Here is an 11,597-nt window from a genome sequence, read left to right as displayed (position 1 = left end):
ATACTAAAATGCTTGGGATTGGCGTGCTCTCAGACTTTGAACTACTATGCTGCTTCACTGTAACTTTTAAATTTGATTTAATACATCGATGCAATGTTGCTTCGAATATAGTAGCGGACAATATCTTTCTATTACTATTTTATATCAATATTTTCGGTATAGGCGCGCATAGCGCGCCAACCTGACTAGTTACTTTAATTTACCACATGCTGGAGATTGACATGGTGAGCCTCGGACGCACTTTCAGTAGAGTGGAGCACCGAGCACGGTCTGGCACTCCTGCTGCAGTGGCGGAGCTAGGGGTAGCCAGCAGCGGCCATGGGCCATGGCCCCTCAAATATTGCTGATTTGCAGAGAAATATAGCAGTATATTCAGTAAAGGGGGAAAATAGTGAAAGCCTAACTACTCTGTGGCCGCATAGGTTCAGTCCGTGTCCTATACAACTACTAGATGGGAGCTTTTTTATTTGTGAAGCCATCAAGAAGTGCTAATCTGTTAGGGCCTTCTCAGCTTGCTTTTTGCAATTTGCACCCGGGCCTAACTCGAAATCATGGCTCCGCTTCTGTCCAGCCAGGTTAGAATGCCTAGCGTCCACATGATGTGTAGAGCTACTCTATCGGACTAGCGGATCTAGGAGGTGGGCTACATCTAAGATCTAGCTCGAAGTACGCCCACGACGACTACTTCGTAAAAGAAAAATTGTATATACTAGACCACCCTAGTATCAAATTCTATATTTAACATCCGCTTTGAAGACATGAACTTGCATTTGCCACGAATATCAAATCAATGTGTTAGCGGCCGGTACAGGGAAGGGCCGAAGCAGAGACATAGATGGAGCCATGGAGGCGAGGTTGGAAGAGCCTGGCTAGGCAAAGCTTGGCGGGCACTTGTGTTGGTTCGTGACTTGGTGTCGTGGTGAAGCGTCACACGAGCGAATACGTCTTCTTACACTGGACGCGTGGAAATAGCAAACACACCTCCCTGTCTCCACCCACCCCCACCCATCAATCTTGCCGGGCCCATGGCTCGCTGGATGGACTGGACCAGGCCCACCGATTGGTGGCCTTTCTGCGGGTGGCGTGGCGAATCTCCCGGTGGAAGGCCGGGGCCCGGGCGTCACAGGCCCGACCAGCCGACCCCATGTATTGCAGCTTGTGATGCCCGGTGCAATGCGGCGGCGTGCTTGCATTGTAGCTTTTGGGGTGACAAAATACAAATGTTATTTAAAAAAACAAAATACAAATGTACCCTACTACCTTCTCGAGGGCGGCGCCGCGTCCATTATCCCGAGTTGCACTGCTTCATCGCTGCAGCCGTCCACCGAATGGGAAAAGAAACAGAGAGATCTCTACAACTAAAAAGAACGAAGTAGACGTTTACCACTTGGATGCGTTCGCTCCCACCATGCGTCCGCCCGCCGCTAAAAAAGACGCCTCCACATCCTTTCTGAAAGTGGAGGCGCGTTTTTTAGCGGCAGGCGGACGCATGGTGGGAGCGAACGCATCCGAGTGGTAAAAGTCTACTTCGTTCTTTTACGTGGCGAAGCTTGATGTTTGGAAAAAGCATCCTGGACGGTGGTATCCTTTGGCGGGTGGGTAATGGTGAAGAAATCAGAATTACAAAAGATAGATGGATTACTGATGCACCCTGTCATCCAATTCTCCCAATTGTCCAAATGTCTGATGGTCTGAAGGTGAGCTCCCTGATAGATCGCTCATCTAAAAAATGGAATGAGGAGTTAGTTCGGACATGTTCCTGCTGATGCTGAATGCATTCTCAATATTGCTCCAAGTCATAACCAGGTCCCAGATTGTGTATCTTGGCCTCTTACAAAGACGGGCAATTACACAGTGAAATCAGCTTATTTGTTGGCTAAAACTGAGAAAGTACATCTAAAGGCTACAACCACCGGTAAAGGGGAACCATCAGATCAATTATGTATTGCAAAAGAATGGAAGCGTCTTTGAAGTATTAAAGCTCCACCCAAGATGAAAATTGTTCTATGGCGATTTGCACATAATTGCCTTCCAACCAGACAGCAACTCTAACTTAGAAACATCCCAGCTTATGATCTATGTTGTCATTGTGGAAGAGATGAATTTGTCGAACATGCATTCCTCACTTGTCAATATGTTGCTGAAGTCTGGAGACAATTGAAAATGAGGTGTGGTTTCAGGAAACTGCTCAAACCTTTTATCTCATCTAGGCAATGGATTTTTGAAACTTTGGCTGACTGCTCGGAGAGAGAGGCCTCTATATTTGTGATATCTCTTTGGCATATTTGGGAGGCTAGAAATGATGTTCGAAATGGAGAAAGTGAGATGCATCCCCACTGTATAGTTGAGAAGTTGATTGCATACGTGGATATGGTCTTGCTGCATTTTTATAATCCCGTTGAGAAGTGTGATTCTCATAAATCTAAATGTTGGGATCCACCACCTGGGGGATGGGTTATGGTGAATGTAGACGCAGCAATCTTTCACAAAACTAATCGAATGGGGTTGGGCATTGTGATCAGAGACCACAAAGGGGACTTCTTGGCGGCGTGCAGACAGGGCATCGATAGGATCATAAACCCGGAATTAGCGGAGGCTATTGCTTTCAGGCGGGCGATTCTCTTTGCTTCTGAGCTCTCATATAGCCGGGCTATTGTAGCAACAGATTGCCTCTCCTTGATCCGGAAGCTCCAGTCACAGGACATGGATCGATCCCATACAGGAATCATTACCCAAGATATAAGAAAGCGGCACATGTTTCCTCTGTTGTCTTCTCTTTTATCCATGTTAGTAGATGTTGTAATGAGGTAGCTCATGTACTTGCTAGGTCAACCGATCAAATCTCTGAATTGGTCTGGCTTCATGTTGCTCCAGAGTTTCTCTGGCCTTCTTTGTGTAACGATCGGGTAAATGAATTTAAAAGGCTACCATTTCAAAAAAAAAATGCGTCTCCCCCTCCCTCCTTCCCTGTCCGCCCCCACACCTCTCGCCGATTACTGCTCGCACGCGCGCCCCTTCTTCGCCGCCCCGCGCTCGGCGCCGCCGCTCTTGCCCCGCGCTTCGCCGGCCTGCGCACCCCTCCTTCACCAGTCCGGCCTGCCCCTCACGGCCTCACCTCTCGACTCGTCTCCTCTCGGCGACAGACGAGGCGGAGGCGACCCGAGCCATGGACTCCGTCCTGCGACCCTGCCAGCCGTCGGTCGCCGGCCGTTGCCCTGCCCCCAGGCCAACCCTACTCCCCTGTGCGGCTATGCTGCGCAGCTTTCGGCGAACCGCCACCGCAGCTGCTACTCGCCAGCTCGCTCCCCGACCTCCCGGCTCCCGACGCCCGGCACTTCCCTGCTCCCCTGTGCGGTTCCCTCCTCCTCCCTGCCTGGTGACTGGCCCCCTCTCCCAATTCCCTAAGGTATGCCAAGCTATTTCCCCCAAATTTTCTAACCCTAACCGGTGAGATTGGGGATGAATTAGTTGATTAGTTGGACTTATACAATATGTTCTTGTAATTTATAGGATTTGTGATCTGAGAACTATGAAGAGAGATGGGGACATTCTATGTTTCGGAAACATGCTATTTGTAGTATCCTTTCCACTCGTGATTGGCCGTGAGCATAGATCAAAATTACCTCCAATTTTGATTCACAGAATAATGAAGTTATTTTAGAGCAATTCAGGCATCAGGTGCTAAAAAACAATTAGTGCTAGGAAAAAATGTACAAATGAACAACCCACTTAACAAACACAAAATTACTGCAAACTGAGTGCTAGAAAATAACCATGTCATCTACTTACATTTTTGCATTGGGCAATGAAATATCTTGTGCACCTTCTGACCATGCTATCCTATTGTATTGTTCAGTTCGTTGAGAAGGACTAAAAATTCCTGAAGTATGTGTTGTTTCTGGGAGACCTAGAAGAAGTGCTTGAGGCGACATAACCTCTGCAGAGTTTCAGCATTGCATGGTGCCACCTTTTTAAGCAGATTGGCCGGTGCCTTAACGGTTCCTCTACAGAGTTCCAGCATTGCAGTGTTAGCCTCAAACCATTCTCTTTGCTGTTTTTACCATTACCATATAAAATATGGAATCAACCATTGTTTGTTTTGTAGATCTGTTTGGTATAAGGTACTGATTTTGTAGATCACTGAAAAAAAACATTTGCACGAAAAGAGCTGTAGGTTTCAGACAATACCATTGCATTCAGGTTTTTGAAAACTGCCAGGCTTTAGCATCTGACATTCTGACTTTACTCCTTGCTGTAAGCTAACTCAGCATCAGCAATGGTGTCCAAAATTGCACTGAATAAGCTAGCCAGTAACTAGGACAGACACCCTTTTCTGCCATTCAGATTAGCTGTCTGAAAGAATAGTCTAACAAGAGAGTTTGTTAAGTTTATAGTCTTGGATGAGTTTCTTTTTAAAATTATCAAGACATTACAGGCCATCATAGTAGAATTTAGATTAATTTAATTATTTTCTTGATAGCTTATGGTTTTCATAGCATCATGCTGACTGCCAGGCTTTGGCATCTGACATTCTGACATTTTCTCCTTGCTGTAAGCTAACTCAGCATCAGCAATGGTGTCGAAAATTGCACTGAATAAGCTAGCCAGTAAATAGGACAAGTAACTAGGACAGACACCCTTTTCTGCCATTCAGATTGGCTGTCTGAAAGATTTGTGTAACAAGAGAGTTCATTAAGTTTATAGCCAGAAAACAAAGGCAACAGCATGATGCTACGAAAACCATAAGCTATCAAGAAAATAAATAAATTAATCTAAATTCTACTATGATGGCTCTCTAATGTCTTGATAATTTTAAAAAGAAACTCATCCAAGGCTTTTCTGAATCAGATGCATGATGCATTCCATCATGTTTCGTACAATTCTTAGATGTGGAAGATGGTGCTGTTGAAGCAGCCTCTACAGATTGCATTGCCTCCTTAGTGCGCTTCAGATTCTCTGTGCATACTAGATGAAAAACCTATTACATCGATGGATGTCAAGATATGATAGATTTCACCATTGCAAAATCCTATAGAATTTCTCTTGACCATTCTATTCATATGTGTGTCCTTTTTTCTTAAAAAAATAAATGCCCACAGTACTATATACTATTGAGCATCTAAGCATCACCGCATCTTTTTTCTGCGTGTTCATGACTGGCTATAACTTTTGGATTAAACGGTCTTTGACATCCTACTTTTATTAGGATGATGGTACTGAGGGCTCGTAATGCAGATGGCTCTATTTTACGCCTAGCAAGTGAGGACTTTGAGAAGCAACCTCGACCATGTGGATGTGAATGCTCAATCAGGGTTATCTAACAAATCTTGAACTGTATGTGATGCTACTAGCAGGAAGGATATTAATTGTAAGATATTTTTTCTGCATATGGACTCTTCCAACAGGCACTAACTTAACTATTGTTGTTGTTGGTGAGGTAATTACTCATAAATTTTCCTGGTTGGATTGAACTGTATTTGCACATTGATAAGTGCCCATTTTATTATATTTATTGTTTTATCTTTGTGTAATCTGAATAAGCTGTTAAAAGTGATTCCAGAAAATTCTGATCAAACGGCCAAGAAATGGTGGACCATTCCTATGTTTTTTTTTGATAAAACATTTTTGTATTTCTAGATAAGGAAAACGTACATATACTCATACGGATACAGAGACGTACGGTAAGGATACAGAGACAGCTGTCCCAGCCGAACTTCACAGAAGACCCTGAAAGAAAAAGAAATTACAACGAAGCCCCTAGGATCTCTGCGAACTTGCCACAAATCCTCGTCGCCGGTCAGGCTGTTAATGGGTGAACAACCGAACCCAAACCCACCCCAAACTAATGCCACGGTGCAGTCAGCCCAAACCAATTTCAACCCACTAATATGTTTCTCCAGCCCGAACCAATCCAAACCGGAGCAAAAAGCAAGCCAACCCAAACCAAACCATAGTTGCTAACGGTTTGAACCCAATAGGCCTAGGCCGCGCTGGATTCACATCCTCCTCCTTGCTGTGCGGTGCGCCGGTGGCTGGCCGGCGCTTCTCTTCTGCGCATGCAACACTGGATTGAGAAAACCAATGCCGCCATCCGTGTGCGTGTCATGTACAAATGGTGCCGGCAGCACAGCCAGCCAGCTGGAAGTGCAACATGAATCTGTTCCCCACATTCAGCAACAAATTCAGTACCCCTATGTTCTTTAGCTTACACTACAGAGCACAGCCAGAGTATTCCATGCCACAACGGAGCGACGGCACATGGAAATGACATCACAAATGCACTTATCTATGAACAACAAAGGGGCGATTCCAACAGCATGACATGGTACATAACTGAATGCACAGCCTGCAGTACTACCAGGAATGACAAGCCCAAACAAGCTTAAATTTGCAGAAATCCACAACCTCCGCATACCAAGCCATTACATATATATATATATATATATATATATATATATATATATATATATATATATATATATATATATATATTAACCAACAATTCCCTGGCAGCACCAGAAGTGGCAAGGAGACACATTAAGAAAGACATTAGCCCCAATACTCTGTGCCTTTAATCCCAAACTGCAATTACATTCTCAAAATCGTCCTAGTCACCTAGAGACAGTGGGACTCAGCTATCCGCGCAGCCAACTAATTCTTTAGAGGCATGGCTGGTCCGGTCCTGCATCGAGTATGAATACAGAAAAGGATACCTCGATCCAACAGCACCGATAACCCCCAACCATCGCACGGCCCATCCAACAGCAAATCGAGATTCAAGAACCAGGTCCCCACAAGCAGCTGGACGCAACACGGATTGGAGCAGCCACGCACGGAGCAAGACCAAAGGGAGAACTGCGGGACTGGGGGTGAGGGGAGTGGAGGAGGAAGACTCACCACCATGGGGATGCTTGTTCAACCACGGCGGCCGGGGGCGCGGGCGCGGGCTTCGTCTGCAGCCGCCGGCGCCGCTTGGTGTCGATCCCCTGCGCTGCAGCCGCCGGGAGCGGAGAGCACGGAGGCGTCGATCCCCTGCGCTGCAGCCGCCGGGAGCGGAGAGCACGGAGGCGTCGATCCCCTGCGCTGCAGCCGCCGGGAGAGGAGAGCACGGAGGGAGCGGGCGCCGGCGCCGCTCTTGCGGTCTTGCCTCTGCCGCCGAGGGCGAACCAGTAGACACCGGACCGGACCAGACTGACCCATTCTAACCCTAAACCCAAACCGAACCAGCCCAATAACATTTCAGCCCAGTTACCGCCGAACCGTAAGGGCCAAAGGAAACCGAACTGTACACACCGGATTGGACCCAAACCGTTATCAGATTGAGTCGCCGGCCACCGTCGTCGAGGAAGACATTGGGCATGACCCCGAGCTAGAAGAGCCCCATCGCGCGCTGGCTTTGAAGGAGTCGAAGTAGACACCCATCCCGAGGGATGGGATATAGCCATCGGCGGTCGCCCATCAACCGGGGCTGCACCCCAAGCTCTTCAGCTCATGGACCACTGCTCGCCATCGACGACCTCCGCCGTCGAGGGAAGCTTGTGCATGGTCCAACCACCAAACCTCCACGAAATCCACCAGCCGCTCTGCAGCCTTAAAGCAAAAGGGCCACAGTCCCGCCGCCTGCTGGAGACGACGAAGCTCGGAGCCCGGACACCCGTACAGGGGGCTCACGGACGAAGCAGCCGCCGTCGCCGGCCACGCCAGCAACTCGGCAAGAACTTGAGAAATAGGGAAAGAAAGGATCCGTTCCCCTTTCGCACCAAAAGAGGAAGTCACTGACCTCCCGAAGATCTCGCCGGAGACGACGCCGTAGTCGCCACCATCACCGGAGATTGACTGAAACTGGAACCTCCCAAAAGCATCGCCGTAGATGACGCTGAAGCTCTGGAGGACACTTATTCGCCTATGAAGTGGCCGTGCCGCCTCCACCGCGAACCCAAGCTCCGCCGCCATTAAAGCCGGCGAACAACCCTAGTAGTAGCAAACTAGAAACTAGCTACCCAACTATCTACAACGACGAGCCAATCCCGCTTCCCCCTCCTCTCCAATGCTCAAGAGCCGCCGGAGAGGAGAGGGAAGGCGCCGGATCCGCCCCCAGATGCGAGTCGCCGAGGAAAACGCCTTATGGTTGAGTATTCCTGATACAATCTGTTACATGTGTTTATTGTTTTTCATCCAAGCAAGTGATTATTTGATTGAAAGCGATCGGGTGCTCTAGCCTAAGAGGAGGAGGGGGTGAATTAAGCACTCTAAAAATCTTAACCTCTAGCTCCAACTAGTTTGCACAAAATTTAAACTAAATTAAGCTACCTAGATGTGCAACTATGGTTCACCTTAGTGTGTAACCCTCATCCCAAAAGAGTTTTGCAACCTATAACCAATCCTAGCAAGATACTACACTAAGAAGGCAAAGGCACACAAATTGCAATATGAAATGCGGAAGCTTAAAGAGGGGGATGAGAGGAAGCGAACTCTCGACACGAGGATTTATCCCGTAGTTTGGATTGCCACAAAGGCGCCCCTACGTCCACATTGTTGAAGCACTCACGAAGAATATCGCTTTCCGGCAATCAAGTCTCTTCCGTGAACACAATCACGGTCACCTTGATCCCGATCTTCACTAAGGGAGATTGCCCACGAATGAGGGGTCTCCGTCCCCATACAATATCGTCGACGCCGCTCCACACCAAGCCGGAGGGTCGTTGACTTGCCGGCGAGTCACCAATTGCTCCAAGGGGCCGGCGCACCGTAATACAAGTGTGGTTCACTCTAGAACTAGCCACAAGGATCTCAACCTTGCTTGTTCACTCACTCAAGAGCTAATCTAGCACTCACACTTTACAAAACTAGTGCTAAAACCTAATGATATGATCAATGAGCTCTTGTATGGCTTAGAGGTGTATTTGGGTGTGTATGAGATGTCTTGGGACTCCAGCAAACTTCAAATGGCCGGGGGAACACATATATATATAGGCCTCCAATTTGAACTAGCCATTTAGAGCCGTTGGGCACATTTCTGCGTAGGCATGGGAATTTCTGATGCTTGGGCATCGGTTCTTCTGGTCACTAATAGTTTGAACTAGCCGTTGGGCCTTTCTGACAAGTTCTGCAGCTGAAAAATGGTACCATCAGAATATCCGGTGGTAGCATCGGAACTTCCGGTGCTAAAGGAACTTTCTGGGGTCAAAAACATGCTCTCTGGGCAATACTACGGGCATTGCACCGATGCCCTTTTTTGTAGCATCGGAATTTCCGGTGGTCCTTTTTTGTAGCATCGGAATTTCTGGTGGTTATAGAAATCAGCTTCAAGGTGCTTCGTATTTTGGCCATAACTTTTTACTCCGAACTCCGATTTGGATGATCTTGTACTCTTTGGAAAGCTTGTGAAATTCTCTACAAGATTCTGCTAAAGTCCATCTCATTTGACCAAATTTTGATCCTCAGAATAACCGGTGATAGGCATCGGTTCAACCGGTGCCACACAGAAATCAGCTTCTCCGTGTTTTGACCATAACTTTTTACTCCGAACTCCGATTTCGATGATCTTGTATTCTTTGGAAAGCTTATGAAATTCTCTACAAGATTATTCTAAATTCCATCTCATTTGAATAAGTTTTGAACATTGGTTAAACCGATGTTTGTCGGAAGGTCCGGTGCAGGGTCATAGGAAGAACCGGTCCTACTGATTTTTGCATAACTCGTCCAATTCAGCATTTCTTTGAGTTCTTTCTTCATATTTTACCTTGCTAACCCTTTTTAATACATTTTTGGGACCTAGAAAGATTCAGTTAATAAACTTGTTAGTCCCATTGAATGCGTTGTCATACGATCACCAAAATCACACGAAATGGCATAAATGGTGCCATGTTCGTTACAATCTCCCCCTTTTGGTGATTGATGACAACACAATCAAAGCAAGCATAAAATTTGCAAAAATTTACAAATTAAACCACTTACACTTGCTTGGATCCTTACCACCATCCAATGTTGGTTTGGCCTCCCCCTAAAGCTATGATTCCTCTTTTTTTTTCCTCCCCCTATTTACTACTCTTCTCTCATATGTTGACTTGATCCACTTAGGCATTTCTCCTCCTTTGGGATATGCTTCTCCTCCTTGAGAAAATACCTTGCTTTGATCCACATTTCTCCCCCTTTGGAATCAAATCACCTAAAAAGTCTTGCTCCTAAAAAGGTCTTTCAAAACAATATAGCTCAAGAGAAGGTTAGTAGCCTAGTGAGTTAGTTCCATGACTCATGATCCAATTGTATGATATCAATGAAGATACCAATTGAAAATTTCACTACGGTGGATCACAAAATCACGAAACTAGCATGACATGAGCTAACCTTTCCATAAGTATGTGCACAAAATGATAATGTGAAAATCAAGTGCACAACTAGATGTTATAATTAGAAAGCTTAGATCATATCATGCACGGAGGTAGCTCTAAAATAACAAGGAATGACAAAGATACTAATTGAATGAATTTAGAACCTTGCATACCTCCGGGGGAAGCTTTGTTTACCTTGCATGTACCAATTTAAAAGTGACTTGCAACCAATTGAAAATCTTTAAACAAAGAGCACTTGGTACACCAAGATTAAGCAAATGTATGAGCACATAGCCTATAAACTTAGATATGAGCATTTAAGTTCAATAGAACATGACTCAATATGCATGAAAGCCATGGTTTTTAAGGCGGTAAGGCGAAGCATGGCGACCCACCCCCTTCCGGACGCCTAGGCGAGTAAGGCGCGCGGCGAGGCGACGCCATACTATATATCATAATCTAGGATGAAGCGCATAAACCTACCTTGTTGCTGTCAATTCTGAAACTGAGAGTAGCAAGTAGCAAAACTAAGCAAAATGCAGTAAGATGCAATCACATGAATCAATCATAATAGATGCAGTGGAGCAGAGCAGCCAATGTTGTTTGCCTCCTGACGCAAGAAGCACAGCAGAACAGAGCAGAGCAGACTATGTCCAAGCAGAAAGCAATGCAGAACAGAGCAATAGAGCAGAGGAATGGAGAGGAAGAGGTATGTGCACTGTGAGCAGACCGGGAGGACAAAGAGGCAGAGCGGAAGACAGAGCAGAAGAGGAACGAGTCGACGAGCACCTGGATCTAGATGTGGGCGGACTGGATTGGTTGCAGCAGAAGGGATGGGAGCCGCCAGACCAAGGTGCGGGCGCACCTGGGCTGAGGCCACGCGCCGCCGGTGAGGATTCCAGGTGCGGCAGCCCTTTCTCCTTCCGTTTCTCCTTCCCTCTCTCTGAATCCGCCCTCCCTCTGTCTTCCAGGTGCCGGCGGGCCTGCGGCCTCTTCTTCCCCTCTCTCGTTCTTAATCCTGCTGGCGGGAAGTTAGGCGCGTGGATTTCACCCGCACGCGCCGACTCTCCCGATTCCCCGCGCGCGCATCTCTCTCGCGCGCCCACTCATTCTCACCCGCGCGCGTCCCTCGTCAAATCACCGCGCGGCGCCCGACTTGCTGAAAATCGATGCCATGCCCGCCTAGGCGACGACTCCGGACGCCATACGCACAAGATTCATGGCGCCCTGGACGCCGCGATTTTTTCCGCCTGGACGACTAGGCGA

General features: G+C 47.1%; 2 long non-coding RNA genes across 2 annotated transcripts; one reads left to right on the top strand and one right to left on the bottom strand.

The window, feature by feature from the left end:
• The first annotated feature begins 2,968 nt into the window (after positions 1 to 2,968).
• LOC120684575 lies at positions 2,969 to 5,471 on the top strand. The gene is made up of 3 exons (XR_005679358.1): positions 2,969 to 3,406; positions 3,857 to 4,027; positions 5,207 to 5,471. It is a non-coding gene; the product is annotated as an uncharacterized LOC120684575 (long non-coding RNA).
• On the bottom strand, positions 3,675 to 7,190 carry LOC120684574. Its single transcript, XR_005679356.1, has 2 exons — positions 6,898 to 7,190; positions 3,675 to 6,157 (listed from the first exon to the last, which is right to left on the bottom strand). It is a non-coding gene; the product is annotated as an uncharacterized LOC120684574 (long non-coding RNA).
• Between the last annotated feature and the right edge of the window lie 4,407 nt (positions 7,191 to 11,597).

Source organism: Panicum virgatum, chromosome 8N, assembly GCF_016808335.1.
Source record: "Panicum virgatum strain AP13 chromosome 8N, P.virgatum_v5, whole genome shotgun sequence".
Lineage (NCBI taxonomy): Eukaryota > Viridiplantae > Streptophyta > Magnoliopsida > Poales > Poaceae > Panicum > Panicum virgatum.
Note: the sequence above shows the minus strand (reverse complement) of the source record. Positions and strands in the feature narration are given on the sequence as shown.